This window comes from Apodemus sylvaticus, chromosome X (assembly GCF_947179515.1).
Source record: "Apodemus sylvaticus chromosome X, mApoSyl1.1, whole genome shotgun sequence".
NCBI lineage: Eukaryota > Metazoa > Chordata > Mammalia > Rodentia > Muridae > Apodemus > Apodemus sylvaticus.
Window position 1 is genome coordinate 19,457,269 of NC_067495.1, and position 16,110 is coordinate 19,473,378.

The 16,110-nt window shown below is 40.7% G+C and overlaps 1 protein-coding gene across 4 annotated transcripts in view; it reads right to left on the bottom strand.

The window, feature by feature from the left end:
• Nucleotides 1-10,283, bottom strand: part of Kantr (KANTR integral membrane protein) — a 32,198-nt gene extending 21,915 nt beyond the window's left edge. Inside the window, exons 1-4 of one of the 4 annotated variants that reach the window (XR_007975430.1) lie at nt 9,968-10,283; nt 9,763-9,841; nt 3,567-3,645; nt 297-2,940 (exon numbers count right to left, since the gene is read on the bottom strand). The gene's annotated coding sequence lies outside the window, so the exon portion shown is untranslated. Of the gene's footprint in view, nt 1-296; nt 2,941-3,566; nt 3,646-9,762; nt 9,842-9,967 lie in introns of those variants that run through there. The other 3 variants (XM_052170999.1, XM_052170997.1, XM_052170996.1) reach the window with 3 other exon arrangements.
• Nucleotides 10,284-16,110: the final 5,827 nt, after the last annotated feature.

Below are 16,110 nucleotides of genomic sequence, written 5' to 3' on the forward strand. Positions count from 1 at the left end.
GGGAGACCTGGCACCTCTGAGGTCCACAGACAATTGTAGTCAGACTTGAGAGTGCACACACAAACACACACACATTTTATAAAAGGTAACGGCAGAAATTAGTGAAATGGAAACTAAAAGAACAATAGAAGGGGGCTAGAGAGATGTCTCAGAGGTTGAGAGCACTGACTGTTCTTCCAGAGGTCCTGAGTTCAATTCCTAGCAACCACATGGTGGCTCACAACCATCTGTAATGGGATCTGACGCCCTCTTCTGGGGTGTCTGAAGACAGCTACAGTGTACTCATATACTTAAAATAAATCTTAAAAAAAAAAAAAAAGAACAAAAGGAATCACGAACAGTAAACCCCTAGCCAAAGTAAAGACCAGAAATATGAGAATTAAGACCAGAGATGGAAAAAGGGATATTACAATTAATTTTAATATAATCTAGAGGATCATTAGTGAATACTATTTTTTTTTTTGAGACAGGGACTCATCATGTATCCCTGGATGTCATGGAACTCACTATGTAGACCAGGTTGACCTCAAACTCACAGAGATCCCCCTGCCTCTTATTAGGGAATATGTTGAAAAATATATCACAGTCAGGCATAGTGGTACATGCCTATAATCACAGCATTTTTGGGGCAGCAGTAGAAGGATCTGTATAAATGAAAGAACATCCTGATCTATATATCAAGTTCTAGCTCAGCGAGGGATACACAGAGGGACCTTGTCTTAAAAATAAATAAACAAGAGATTAAATATTCTCTACCCACAATAAAATTCCAACCCCCCCCTGGAAAACATAGAACAAATGGATAAACTGCTAGCTAGACATATGATGTGCTAAAATGAAAGGAAGGGTATATAAAAACACACACAAATCAAAATTAAAAAGAAACTGATAAGCTGATAGAGAAAGTAAGAGCCTTCATAGCCAAAATAAGCTTTTAAAAGTACAAAATTGGAGGACTCCCTTTTTTTTTTTTAAAATTTCAAACATGCTACTCGAATATAGCAAGCAATAAAGACAATGCCCTGTGTAGTGATAAAACATACAGGTAAATGAAATTTAGAGTCCAGACCTTAACCTTTATATTTACAAACTATAGTTCATTGACTTGACAAAGTTGTCAAGACAATGTAGTGGGGAAAATAATTTCCTTTTCAACAAAAGATGCCAAGACAATTAGATATCTTTTAGAGGAAAGAATATGTACCCACTATTGTTTGAATGTGTCTTCCGGAAATTCATGTGTTGGAAACTTAATCCTCCATACTGATAGTGTTTGAAAGCAAGGCCACTGTAAGATAATCAGAATGTTATGAGGCTTGACAGTGGGTCCCAAGAGCACATGTGTGACTGTCTAAGAAGAAAAAGAGACCTGTTTCCATCACACAATGTTGTCTGTTCTGACAGCAAGAAGGTGCTCACTAGATAAGGTCCCTTGGTCTTGGACCTCTTGGCCTCAAGAACTGTGAACAACAAATTTCTTTTCTTTATAAATTATCCAGTTTTAGGCATTCTGTTGTAGCAACACAAAATAGATTAAGACAGAGCCCTACTTGACACTAAACAGAAAAATTAAGTCAAATGGGTCATCAACCTAAATATAAAGAGCTAACCACTATAAAGTTCCTAGAAGAAAACACAGAAATCCATCTTTGTGATACTGAGTTAGACAATGATTTCTTGGACCACACCAAAAGCCCAAGTGATAAATGGAAAAAGATATTAATTGGACTACATGAAAATGTAAAATTTCTGTGCACCAAAGGAGTCAATGAAGCTGGACAGTGGTGGCGCATACCTTTAGTTCTAGCACTTGGGAGGCAGAGGCAGAGGTATAGAGGAGAGGCAGAGAGGCAGAGGAGAGGCAGGCGGATCTCTGAATTCAAGACCAGCCTGGTCTATAGAGCAAATTCCAGGACAGCCAGGGCTACAAAGAGAAACCTTGTCTTAGAGGGGAAAAAAAGTCACAGTGAAGAAAACAAAAGGATGATCCATACAACAGGACAACGTATTTGCAATTACTACTTTTGACAAGGGTCTTCTATTCAGATACCAAAGCAAAAACAAACAAACAAAAAACCTCTCATACCTCAAGACTGTAAGGATAGTAAATAATCCAATTAAAAATGACTAAGGGTTTAAACAGACAGTTCTTTAATGATTCATACACAAATGGAGAATAAATGCAAATAAGGGGATTTCAGAACATTATTATGAAATGAAAATCAAAACCATCATGACATAGATACTATTTTATATTTACTAGAATTTCTATAATCAAAGGCAGAATAAAAACAAAAAGGCAAAAAAATGTGCTGGTGAGGATGTGGAGAAACTGGCACATGCTTACATTGTTGGTGGGAATACAAAGTGGTAGAGGCACTTGTACAGAATTTCCTCAGAAAAATTAAATATAGATATTATAAGACACAGTGATTCTATTAAGGAGAGAAGAAAATGTATTCACATCAGCACTTCCACACAGACATTCAAGAAAATCTACAAATATATAAAAACAACTGAAATGTTTATCAACTGACCAATGGATAAACAAAACACAGAATATCTGTATAATAGAATATTATTTTGTAATAAAAATAAATAACATATACAACAGCACAAATGACCTTGGAAAACATTTTTTGTGCATGTGCACATGGAGACCAGAGGTGAATCGTGTGTGTCTTACTTCAGGTGCCACTCACCTTGCTTTTGATAGGATCTTTCACTGACCTGGAGTAACAAGTGAGCCAAGCCGTTACTGAGCCCCATGAATCAGCCTATCTTTCCTTTCCCAGTGAGCAGAATACAAGTGTGTACAACAATGCCGGATTGTGTTTTTGTTTTGTTTTGTTTTTTTTTAATATGGGTTCTTGGGCTTGAACTCAGGTCCTCCTCATGGTTGTACAGTAAGCACTTTACTGTGAGCCATTTCCTTAGCCCCTGGAAAACATTATTTTTAAGTGAAAGAAGCCAGTGCAGTATATTACATGGAATTTTTTTTTCTTTTTGAGACAGTCATATGTAGACTTGGCTGGCTTGGAGCTTGCTATGTAGACCAGATTGTTCTTGAACTCACATAGATATGCCTGCTTCCGCTTCCCATGTGCTGGGACAAAGGGACCCACCATCATACTGGGCTATATGGAATCACTTATGTGGACTATGGGGGTGGGGGAGGAGCAGGGAGGGAAATACTAGGAACTGACTACTAAGGAGTATGAAGTATCTTTAGCAGGAGGCAAGAATAAAAAGTTTTAAAGACTGATCATGGTGATTGTTGCATATCATCCTGAATATATTACAACCACTGAATACCCTTCAAAAAGTTAAATTTATAGTAAGCAAAATATATTTCAATAAAGTTGTGACAAAAAAAAAGATGGAAGTAGGCAGAGGGTGTAGCTTAGTGGTAAAGTGTATGCTTAGCATTTGAAATGGTTCAATTCTCAGCACCAGAAATACGGGACAGAAAAGATGGGAAGTAATAAGAGAACATTTGTGTATTAATGCTGTTTTATATAGAAGACAAAACTGGTGAAGAGATGTTCAGGCATAGTGGTACACACCTTTAATCTCAGCACTTTGTACGCAGAGGGGGATCTCGGTGAGTTCCAGAACAGCAAGAGCTGCAAGGTAAGACCCTGTCTTGGGAGAAAAAACAGAGAGATAATATGAGTCTTTTTAAAAATACAAGTGGAAAAATTAGATTTTAATGACAGCAAGAAATAATTAATATATAATAAGAGAGAAAACAAGGTAAATGAATTCATGTGGTATATGGCAGATGGTGGGGATTTAGGAACTTCCTTTCCTTCTTTTTGTGAGACAGGATCTTGCTCAGACTTTTGTACCCAGACTCTGCCTGGAACTTGTGGTTCTCCTGCCTCAGTCTCATGAGTGATAGACATTTTTTGAAAGCTTTACATTTTAGGTAAGCAACAGGCCTGAGCGTGAGGACCGAAGTATGGAGATTGCAGCAGAGAGAAGAACAGGGCACACAACTGAGAACTGAGAAAGCCCACCTATGGGGATATTAAAATCACCTACAGTTAGCCTGGGAGGGTATGGAGGGGAAAAACGTGGGTGGCAGTGACTAGCATTGGAACTAGGCTCCTGACCAGCATGTGCAAGGTTCTGAATTACAGTACCAGGGAGGAAGGGAAGCAAGAGTTCACATAGTCAAATTCTAGGAATGAGGAGTGGCAGGGGCAGCTTTTTGTCATGTGTATGTACAACTAACATAGAGGAGCAGTGGATAGTTAAGGTTTGAAATGGAGTAGCTTACTATAAATAAATCACTTATTAATTATACAGAAGAAAAATTACAGGTTTGGGGCAGTGCTCATCATTCCCGGATTCCATCACTGGTGACAAACACCAAAGTAACCACATAGTTTGGGTCCAGCACGAGGGCTTTATCGGGCAAACATGTTTGCTACCAAGTCTCATAACCTGAGTATGATCCCCAGAGCACTCGTTGGGTACAGAAAAACTGATTCCCACAAGCTGTCCTTTGACCCCCACATATGTGCTGTGTGTGGCATGTGTGTACCCATACGCACAATAAATGAATAGATAAATAAATGCAATATAAATACAGTAATGTGTTGCTTAACAGCATATGCATCCTAAGTAACTCATTGTTCAGTTTAAAGGGTCTTATGTTCTACCAACTGAGCTAGTCTGGGAATAATATACATCAAAACATTTTTTCTAACAAGGCCCTGACCCTGCTTAGCTTCTGAGATCAGTTGAGGTCAGTCTTGTTCAGGGTGATGCTTTTCTCAAGTGTTCACTTTTATCAGCATGTACTTGTATAAACCAATGCGCATGATGTCACTAGATGATTAATCTTATGAGACCAGTGCTGTATTTTCAGTTCGTTGTTGACCGAAACATTGTGATACAGCATATGAATGTAACTATGGTGAAGGAACCCTGAAGGCATCACATTGAACAAGATGTCAAAGCAAAAAAAGTCAGGAGCCATCTAGGATAGGTTAAGGCTACCAGATGGCCTTCCTGGAGGTGGCCCAACATTTTTGCATGGTCTGTGATGGGTGAGCTGGATAGCAAGGTTCCAAAGAGACTCATCTCAGGATTGCTTCTTGCAGCTGATATGCCTTCCCTCTCATTATTAAATTACTATAATAATCCTTGGGCATTAGCCCACCCTATTGATCAGATTTCCTGTAGATCAACATAAAGATGACCTTTCATGAATTAATGCTGTTTAGATGTGGTAATGATTCTATAGAATTCCTGCTTTGATTCAAATAGTTTTAGGAAGAAAGTTTCAAGAGATGGCTTTAGTTGCTTTACTAGAAAGATGTAACACGACTAGATTCAAGAATAGAACGTGCCCACTCCTCATAATAGGAAGTTAAGGCTGCATAATAAGAAATACAATGAGCTTTCATAGTTACACTAAGAAGAGAAATAGACTTCGGACAAATTTGTGTTCAAGGAAAAGCATTCAGGTCCAAGGATAAAGCCACAGGTGTGCACTCTGATAAGGCAGGGCCAGGAAGGACTAGTGCTTCGAACTTATGATGAGCATATAGAATTTAACACTGCTTTGAACTTAATGTTAACCTCCTTCTGTAACTCCCATTTTATATAATATTCTATCTCTGAGGTAATTCTCTAAAGAACTTTTTATCTAAGCAGGTATAAAAAGGCCAGAGAAAGGAAAGTTGTTGGTTGGATGGTTTGGCTTGGGGGGCTCTGCCCCATCCATCCATCTACCATCCATCCACCCATCCAAATATATATATCTCTTTGTCTGTACATACGTATGCAGGTGTATGTGTGCATGTAAGCATGCACGAACACTTGTGGAGTGCATGATACAGGTGGTTGGGCCCAACAAAAATGTGAATGTATTAATGTGTGAATGAGAACCTGAGTGAGAATCTGAATGTGTGTCTGAATGTATGTGTGTCTGTGCATATCTGCTGTGTGACGCATCTTAATTCTTTTCCTTTCCCTCCTCTCTGGTTCACAAAGAGTTAACCAGCCTAGCAAGAGAGGCTTCTGGCTGCCTGGACAGAAAAGGGAGCAATTTTCCCCGCTGCTAGGCAACAGGTGTTAATTGCCCAAGCCAGTGGTTTTAAACCACAGAATAAGAAAAAAAAATAGGACATTTTAGAAGTTATCAGCAAGCATTCAGTATAGTTAGAGCTAGAAGGCTAGAGACCATCGGTCTTTAAAGCTACCTCTGAGACCATCAGTTTTTAAAAATATGTCCAATTCTGTGTCCTATTTCAAACCATTCCAGGTCGTGCTGGCTCCCAGCCAACAAAACAAAACAAAACACAAATATTAGGGCAAAATGTTATCATGTCCCTCCTAACAACAAACAGGTAACAAATCTTCTGGTATTCATGCCTAAAATGCAGACTTTAATATAATCACACCAAAACTTACACAAACCTGAATTCTATAAAACAACTAGCCAGGATACTTAAAAAAAAAAAAACATCAAATTCAGCTGGGAGAGGAGGCACGCCTTTAATCCCAGCACTCCGGAGGCAGAGGCAGGTGGATCTGAGTTCTAGGACAGCCTAGGCTACACAGAAAAACCTTATCTTGAAAAACAAAAATGAAAACATAGGGCTGTTGGAGATGGCTCAGAGGTTGAAAGCACCTGTTCCTCTTTCAGAGGACCTAGGTTCAATTCCCAGTATCTGGATGGTGACTCATGACCATTTATAATCCCAGATCCCGAGGCCCAATGCTCTCTTCTCACCTTTTTCTGCACCAGGCACGCACACAGGGCATGTACACACATAACGGCTAAATACTCATCCATATGAAAAAAATATAAATCTAAAAAAAAAAAAAAAAAACCTAAAAAACTTTCCGAAAATAGGGCTTGGATATAGCTCAGTGGTAGAGTGCTTGCCTAGAATGTGAGAGAACATGGGTTCTCTCCTCAGCACTGGAAGTAATCAGAAAACAAAAATAGGGTTAAAAAGAAAAGAAAGGAAATACATGGAAATGGCAATTCGAATCAAGGATACCTACTCCCACCCTCACACAGTGGAGTATTAGAAAGCTGCAAGGGTGGGCAAGAGTGTTCAGTGGAAAGCCAGATAGATCACTGTTTAAGTCAGTGTTTGGCAGGGCAGGGATTTCTAACTGGCACGATCATTGGAGAGCATTAGTGACATTAGCCGGCATCTACCAGAGACGCCCATCATTCTGCATGTACCAGACAACACCACATAACAAAGAATTGTACCTCATCCATATAACTTTAGACTGACATACCAAACCATTATTTAAGTTTAAAGAAGTCTGCCTATTCATTTCTAATTGATCCACTTGAACAACATTTAAAGAAAGTCTGTCATGTAGGTACTACAGCCCTATCAGTAAGTGAAAAAAGAAAAAGATAAAAACCCTTTCCCTTTCCTAGAGCTTACAATCGAGTATATAATTAGACAACAAACTACAAACACAATAGAAGTAAATAACATACAGCCGTACACTGTATAATGAAGTTATGGTCAACAATGGCCCACTTAAATGACGTTCATCCCATAAAATTGTATTGTCTGGTGATGTCACGAAGGTCTTAGTTTGAGTAAGCACTGTATATTTTTGCACAATAACAAAATTACATAATGATACTTTCCTAGGGTTGTATTCCCATTGTTAAGCAACACATAACTGTGCTATGTAAGAAGGTGGAATGCGATGGGAACGAATAAAGTTGGGTTAGTGTTCAGACTTGGATGGATTTTTTAAGTAGGTTCATGGTACCCAGTCATGGTAGACTTCAACAAGAAAATGACAACTAAACAGAAACCTGAAGAAAGTGAGGGAATGAGACCTGTGGATAATTTGGGGAAGAGTATTCTAAAGGGAGGGAAAGTCCTAATACAACTCCTCTCTAGGCATAAGTTGCCTAATGCATTCAAACAACCTTCAGGAGGCTATTATAGGTGAAATGGAGTAAGGGGCAGAGTGGGAGTAGGCAAGGCTAGAGGTGTTACCGAACAAGGATATTCATTTATATTTGCTTTTTCTAGAAATCTAGCAACCATACAGAACGACATATAAACATTCTTTTGTTCAGAACTTGTGGAAGAATTACTCATCATTTATGGAAAGGGAACTATATTCTATGGTTTCTGAGTCACTACTCAATCATATACATGTAGCTGTCACATGCACAAGTCACATACATGAATTTGTGTGTCAAGTTATTTCTTTTAGTGAAGTTCTATCAAAGCATTTTTGTATTGAAGTGCATACTGTTTTATTATAAATTTCTCTTCAGCCCCAGCACTCAGGAGGCAGAGTTCGAGGTCAGCTTGGTTTACAAAGTGAGTTCCAGAACAACCAGTGCTGTACACAGAGAAACCCTGCCTTGAAAACCAAAAGCAAACAAGCATACAAAAATAAAATTTTCTCCATTTTATTACAATTGAAGTGTCATTATAAGCTGTGGGAGAATTGTGTATGTAGAATCTACTTTGTATGCTCTTCATTAAAAAAACAGTGAAGGAGGCAAGCTATACATTATTAAAAAAGACTATTGGATCTATAGTTGTCAGAATGACAAAGGTATAGCAAGAATATTGAAAAGTTAGGGTAGGAATGGAAAGAGATTTGTGATACTTGACAGTGAGTTTCAAAAGGCTGGATCTAGAAGGATTCCTGGATGAGGACAGAAAAGATGCCCAGGGCTACATAGGGATATAATTAGAAGATCCTTGCACTATCTGTGGTGAACAGCATTACATAATCACCATTAATCTTGTGGCCCTGGCAGTGGTGCATGTCTTTAATCCCAGCACTCAGAAGGCAGAGGCAAGTGGTTTTCTGTGAGTTCAAGGCCAGCCTGGTCTACAAAGTGATCTCCAGGACAGCCAGGGCTGTTCTACAGCAAAACCCTTTCTTGGGAAAAAAAAAAAACAACAAAAGAAAATGTTTTGTGGGGTGGGGTGGGGGACCAAGACAGTGTTTTACATTGTAACCCAGGTTTACTCTGGACTCACTGTATAGCTGAGGCTGGTCTTGAACTTGTGGTAATCCTCCTGAATGCTGTGAATATAGTCATGTACCACCACCAAAGCTGGCTGAAAAGCAGCTTAATAAAATTTTCTCCTCATCCTTGGTATTTCTACCTGTTTAACAGAGAAGGCAGAGGAGCAGAGGACTCTCTCCTCAATGAGACTTACAAGTAGCTCAAGACCAGGCTCCAGTTTCGTGCTCTACCTTTGGGCCACGCTCCTCCAAACCACATTAGGGATGGGAGAGAGTTAGGCTCAGTGTGGAAAGTGAAAGGACAGAAGCATTCAAAAAAAGATCCAGTGGGGAGAGGGTCAGAGACAGACAAGGGTGAAAAAAAAAAGTCAGAGACGAAGAGAATAAATATTCTTTCAATCACAATCATCATTATTTATTGAAAAAATTTTTAGGGACCAAGCATACGCATTGGCTCATGTAGAGACAGACCCCCATTTGACAGATGATGAAACTGAGACCCAAATTAATAAAGCGGAGAGTTCAAAGTTTCATAGTTGGTTTCAAGGAGCTGGGTAAGGATTAGGCCTCCTGAATCTGGATATCTTACTACGTCTCAGAGAGAGACAGAAAATATTGGGTAGAGGCAGATATGGAGTCAAGACTACAACACAGACAATCACGTGAGCAGCAGACCTGCACAAAATCTTTTCCCCAGAGACAGGGATTGGGAGGCTCTCAAAGGTTGGGCACGGGTGGTGGGTTCAAGAGGGTACTACTCACCTGGGTACCGTCTGAAGTGGATACAGGAGCACTCGCCTTCCTTTTTTGCTACGCCAAGGATCCTCCACCACCCACGGACCTAGAGTCGAAAGGCCGCCCAGGTAAAAGCGCGCCAGGTCCCTCCCCACACGCGTTCTAGGCCATTCTTTCCCCTCCCGCCGTTTTCTTACCCACCACCCCATCTTTACTGCTTCTCTTGGGATACCTCTAGTCTCCGTAGGTTCTAGAGCTGCCGCAGGAGAATGGATACCTGGCTCACAGCAAGATCTCGCAGACACACGGACGCTTCACGCAATGCTCCACCGAACCCTGGCAGGGTAGCGATGCTCCACCACAATCACGGGCTCCTCAGCTCCCATTGGAGGATTGCTCTCCTGCCTTCCCTGAGATTGGTTGGAATTGGAAGCACCGATGAAAACTCCACCCTCTCGAGGGATTGATTGGCTTTTGAGCCAAGCCCTTCCGTTAACAATACTGGGCAGGAAAGGATTACTTCTCAGTCCTTTTGCAAATCCAGTGGACTGGGCTTCCGGGGGTTGTTTGTGAACACGCAGGAAACCCTAAACCAGACTAAGCCCCAATCACTGAATAGAACTATTACTTTCATGACGTCTTCGTTCTTTCTGTAGCCACGTTGCCCTTACACCATTTTGCTTAGAGACACTGCGACTCTGCTTCCAGTTTCCTATAGCTCCACACCCACTTGTAGGAGTTTCTGAGCTAGGTTTCTCTCTTTCGCAGTAAGCATTGTTCCTAATTCTATACATGGAGAGCAAGGTAACCCAACTTTGTAGCCCTGGCTGACTCGCTGTTTAAACCATGGAGAATAAGGTGATCGATCTTTGTAGCCCACGGCTTGACTCGTCATGTAAATCAGGCCTGCCTCTGCCTCCCGAGTGCTAGAATTAAAGGTATGAGCCATTTATACCTGACACATTTTATTTCATTTTTAAATTAGGTGTGGTCAGTATTCAAGTAAAAGAAGCTATGGCCTAAGCAGGCAAACTCGATGAGACATTGGTAGTATAGTGGTGAGCATAGCTGCCTTCCAACGAGGCAAATTTACTGGCCAGAAATTGTGCAGCAATTATTTAGAATAAAATCCAGCTCTCTTGTCTTCTAAAGGAAAGGTATTTAAGAAGGAAAGGAAGACAGGAAGGCTCATTCTATTAACAAATTTTAAACTTGGGTAACACAGACTCTCCAGGAGAGTCTGGGGGTATCGCTTGGGGACCGGGAGAAATAACTTGGATGGGAATGAATCTTTGTTTTCTCTCTGTGTTTAGCAAAATTTAGCATGTTTTCAATAAAGGCTGTAACTCACCGAAACACTAATAGTAATATTGGTGATTGTTACCAGTAGAAATAAGGGACATTTGTCCATCACAGCTCTTTCAAATATGTAATCTCTGAAATATATAATCAGTGCTTTAAAATCATGATAATAGGGAGCTGGAGAAATAACTCCATGGTTACAAGTGCTTGCTGCTCCTGTAGAGGACCCGAGTTTAGCTGCCAGCATGAATGTCAGTTACCTGTAACTCCTCCTCCAGGGGATCAGCTATCTTCATCTGGCACACACCTTTGCATAGCACACATGAGTGCATGCACAGGAGCATATACACATATACACATGTAAATAAAAATAAAAGGAATCTGAAAGCATGATAATCATTGTAGTCTTTAAACCAAAGCATCCTATGATTTAATGGATTAATGAGCAATACATATATGACTCTAGCACATTTTTGTATTTTAATATTTCAATAGTTCACTTTCAAATTCTAGATGTGATTTTTTTTCTGATTTTAAAAGATATTTGTGTGAGAAGAGGCTTCTAGGCTTCACTAGGTCACAAAAGAAATCAATGACACAAAATTTGAACTTGATCTCTTAGCTCCAACAGGACAGAGACATGGTTTTTTTTTTTTTTTTTTTGTTGTTGTTTTTTTTCATTGCTGTATCCTATTAGTCTAGTATGAGGCACATAGTTGGCACTCAATGGAACGTGTATTAATAAATACTTGAGAGAGAAAAATGCTCTCTCAATGATTTTGTTGTTGTTTTGTCACCTAAGGAGAGATAATCCTGAATCTAGTTTTGTCCCTGCCAATCTGATTCTGTCTATAAAAGTGAATGGTACTTTCATGATACCAGATCTGGGGACCCTCACACCAAGTAGCAGGACTGTTTCTTGCACAGGACTGTAAAATGTGAAGTCTACCAAGACAGTTTCAATGTGAGAACAGGCCCTGGGGAACATGGGGCCCACCATTATTCATTCTCCTGGTTTCTGTTTGCAGTCCTTAGTTAATAATTCTCATGTTTTCTGATGCTTGCTATATGCTATATTTTAGAGGTAGGTTTGACCTCTAAAAACATTCTAACCTTCTTTTTGCAGATCCAGGCTGAGAAAGGAGGGTACTGGTAACAAGATGTCACTCTGGGTGAAGAACATTCTCTTGTTCCATACTTCAGCTCAGAGCATGAGAGCTTCGGCTAACCGTGTTAGACACAAAATGGACATTCAAGTGTGTTCCAGAAGACCAGGGTCCTTTTGGGGGTAGGGTGGCTAAAGAAGGGCCTCAAATGCCAGAATGATGTGTGGAAGATTTGACTTGCAGGGAGAACATGATGGAAGACTAGACTTCAAAGACCAGTTTCATGCTTGCTGACAGGAGCCTGGTATAGCTGTCCCCTGAGAGGTTCTGCCAGAGTCTGACCAATACAAATGCAGATACTCACAGCCAACTATTGGACTGAGCACAGGGACCCCAATGGAGGAGTTAGAGGAAGGACTGAAGAAGCAACCCCATAGGAAGAACAACAAAATCAACTAACTGGATTCCCCAAAGCTCCCAGGGACTAAACTACCAACCAAAGAGTACACATGGAGGGACCCATGGCTCCAACTGCATTTGTAGCAGAGGATGGCTTTATATGGAATCAGTGGGAGGGGAGGCCCTTGGTCCTGTGGAGGCTCAATGCCTCAGTGTAGGAGAATGCTAAGACAGTGAGGTAGAAGTGGGTGGGTGGGGAGTACCCTCATAGAAGCAGGGGGAGGGGGGATGAGACAGGGCATTTGAGGAAAAAAACTGGGAAGGGGAATAACATTTGAAATGTAAACAGATAAAATAACCAATAAAAACCAACCAAACACAAAAGACTAGCTTCAAAGCTAGACTCAGTCCTGAGATCTTAAGACAGGTTGCTACTCCTGAGCTAATATTCCCAGATTAATTGGACTAAAGTAGTAACTGGGAGGATTGAGACCTGCAAGAAGGGATGAGGGAATTATACCAGTTAGGACAGACTGAGGCAGGAGGAAGCAGGATTGCTCCCTGTCAGACTGCCAGCTATTCCTGCCAAGCTGACTTCCTTGACGGTCCACTCCAGGGGCTTTGCTCCTGAGATCTCTTCTCCCTTTCCCTTCATACATACATTCTCACTGGAACTGGCTTCAGATAGTTCAGGGATATCTATCCTCATTCTCCACAAGATGCGTTAGCTTAAGACCTGTTCTATAAACTCCAGTCTCAAGATACTGCATTACGTTTGATAAGAGTTCACCTATCTTTTTTCTTTTTTAAATAGCTTGTTTTCCCTTTTGAGGAATATAGAACATATAGAGTGTGCTATGTTGCTCAGGGTGCTCTTGGATTCTAGGCTCAAGCAATCCTGTTGCTTTGGCCTTCTGACTACTTACAGGTACGCAGTACTGTTTCTGGCTAAGGTATTTCTCCCTTCTATCTCTCAGTCCTGTTTATTTAACTCTGACAAGGTGAGTCAAGGTCACCACCTTGAATCATCAAAATCTCTATCTTCTCTCCAAAACATTATCAAGAACATTAAAAGAAAACAAAAAAACCCCCAAAACACCCAAACAAACAAACAAAAAAACAGGGCCGTAGAGATAACTCAGCACTTAACATCACTGAGTTCAAATCCCAGCAACCACATGGTGACTCAGAACCATCCATAAGGAGATCTGATGCCCTCTTCTGGTGCATCTGAAGACAGCTACAGTGTACTTAGATATAAAAGATAAATTTTTGGGCCAAAGCGAATGAGGCCAACTAGAGCGAGCAAAGGTCCTGAATTCAAATTCCCAGCAACCACACAATGGCACACAACCATTAGTACACCTACAGTGTACTCATATACGTAAAATGAGTAAATGGATAAATCTTTAAAAAAAGAAAAAGAACAAATAGATCGAATTCCAAGATCTACCATTCAAATCGTATCAAAGAAGAGGCCCCGGAAAGGAGAGGGGCCTTGTGAAGGACCCCACAGCAGCTGGGTATCAGCTCTATTCCTTTATTTTCTTTCTCCATAGGTAAAGGCTGTCAATACCAATATCCTAAAAGCTGTTATTGAACAGGGAGATTTCTTGTGCATTAGAATTCCAATTAATTAATGTAGTCACTTTTCTCTCAAGTAAGAGTAGGGTAATTCCTCATTTTCTTTTATTCTTTAATTGTTTTGTTTTTTACAATCCAGTCTTTATCCCCCTCCCAATCTGCCAACTGTTCCACATCCCACATTTCCTCTCCCTGATAAGTCCTCATTTTTTATGCATGGCTGCACTTAGCTTTTCTTCAGAGCAGGGACAAGGGAGCGACAGTAATTTTAGAGTAGGGAAACCTGGTAGACATTACCTTGGCCGGGGATCAACGTTAACATCTACAATGATGTCACATTGATAGTTATGCACCTTTGGTGTAATGTGATGCAAAGGGCATGTTATATTTGTGGTCTTCCTCCCTTAAACCCATTATGCCCTTTAAAAAGTAGAAACCATCAGATAATTCTCACTCAGAGGACATTCTACCAAATATTTCTGTGGTGTTGACAACTCCAGGGCATCAAAAACAAGGAAACTCTGAGAAAGTGCCGTAACCAAGAGGAACCTAAGTAGACATGATGCTTAAGTGGAGTGTGGTATTCTGGATGAGAACTAGAGACGGAAAAGGACCACAGGTTAAAACTAAGGAAATCTTAAGAAGATACAGACTTGGGACATCATAATGTGCTGATGATATTGGTCCTTTAATTGATAAGAAACTGCTGGGAGGTGCTCCAGACTCCTTTTTGCAGTATTTCTTTCAAATCTAAAACTTAGAAAAAAGATCTTTTAAAAAACCTCCTAATTTCTCCACCCCATACCACTCTCATCTGAGGTACAGATAAGCCTGTTTTCACACTGCTTTCCTTCAATGCTCCTGACAGACAGCAGAGGGCAGTTTTTAAAAGGCAAATTTGAGGAAGCTGTCCTGCAAAATAAGGCTTTCAACGCATAGTTTGGGAGATATATTGGAAAAAAAAAACCCCACTAGGTTACTCACTTAAAATACACCTTTGCGGCTATGGTTTAATGGTTGAGTATGTATTGCTTTTCCAGAGGTCCAACGTTTCATTCCTAGAGCACCATCAGACGCCTCTTTGAATTCTTGGATACCCACACACAATTTAAATAGAGGGCTGGAGGGATGTTCAGTGGATGCAAGTGTTTACTGCTCTTGCAGAAGCCCCAAGTTTGGTTCCCAGCATTCAGATGGCAGCTCACAACCATCTGTAACTCCAGTTCCAGAGGATCTGATGTCCTTTTGATGTCTATGAGCATCAGGCACACAAGTGGTACAAACACATATACACATATATGCAGGCACGCCCCCCCCCATAAATGCATCTTTTTTTTTTTGGATTTGGTTTTTTCGAGACAGGGTCTCTCTGTGTAGCCCTGGCTGTCCTGGAACTCACTCTGTAGACCAGGCTGGCCTCGAACTCAGAAATCCACCTGCCTGTGCCTCCCAGAGTGCTGGGATTAAAGGCGCGCGCTACCACCGCCTGGCTAATAAATATATCTTAAATAATAAAAATATTTAAAGCTTAGTCATCGTCATGATCCTGGGAACATGGTAAACATTTCTGGTGTCTGTTGTAAAGTTACTCTATCTCAGGTTTAGCACTCGCCAGTCGTTCCAAGGTCTCCTAGATTAAAGCTTGCCTTTCACATGCCCAGCTCTGAGCCTATCTCAGCACACAGCTACATAGTAATTTCTTTTCTCTTTTCTGTTATCTTCAATGCAAACTCCAGGACCCAGGCCATCTTTTCTCACGCCTCCCTCAAGGGCATCTGGCCCAGGGCCAGGAAGAAACCCTGCACCCCCTCCCTAAGCACTTCTGCGTGACTCAGTACCGCTGTCTAGACTGCTGTCGTGACTTTTTTTTTAAACTAGATGTGAACAAGAAAAATAGCTCCTCCAACCGTGCTCGAACTAGGCCTGAAAAAATGGTTTGACGCACTGTAAATGAAGAGATGAATCACCAAATAGATGAGCCGCA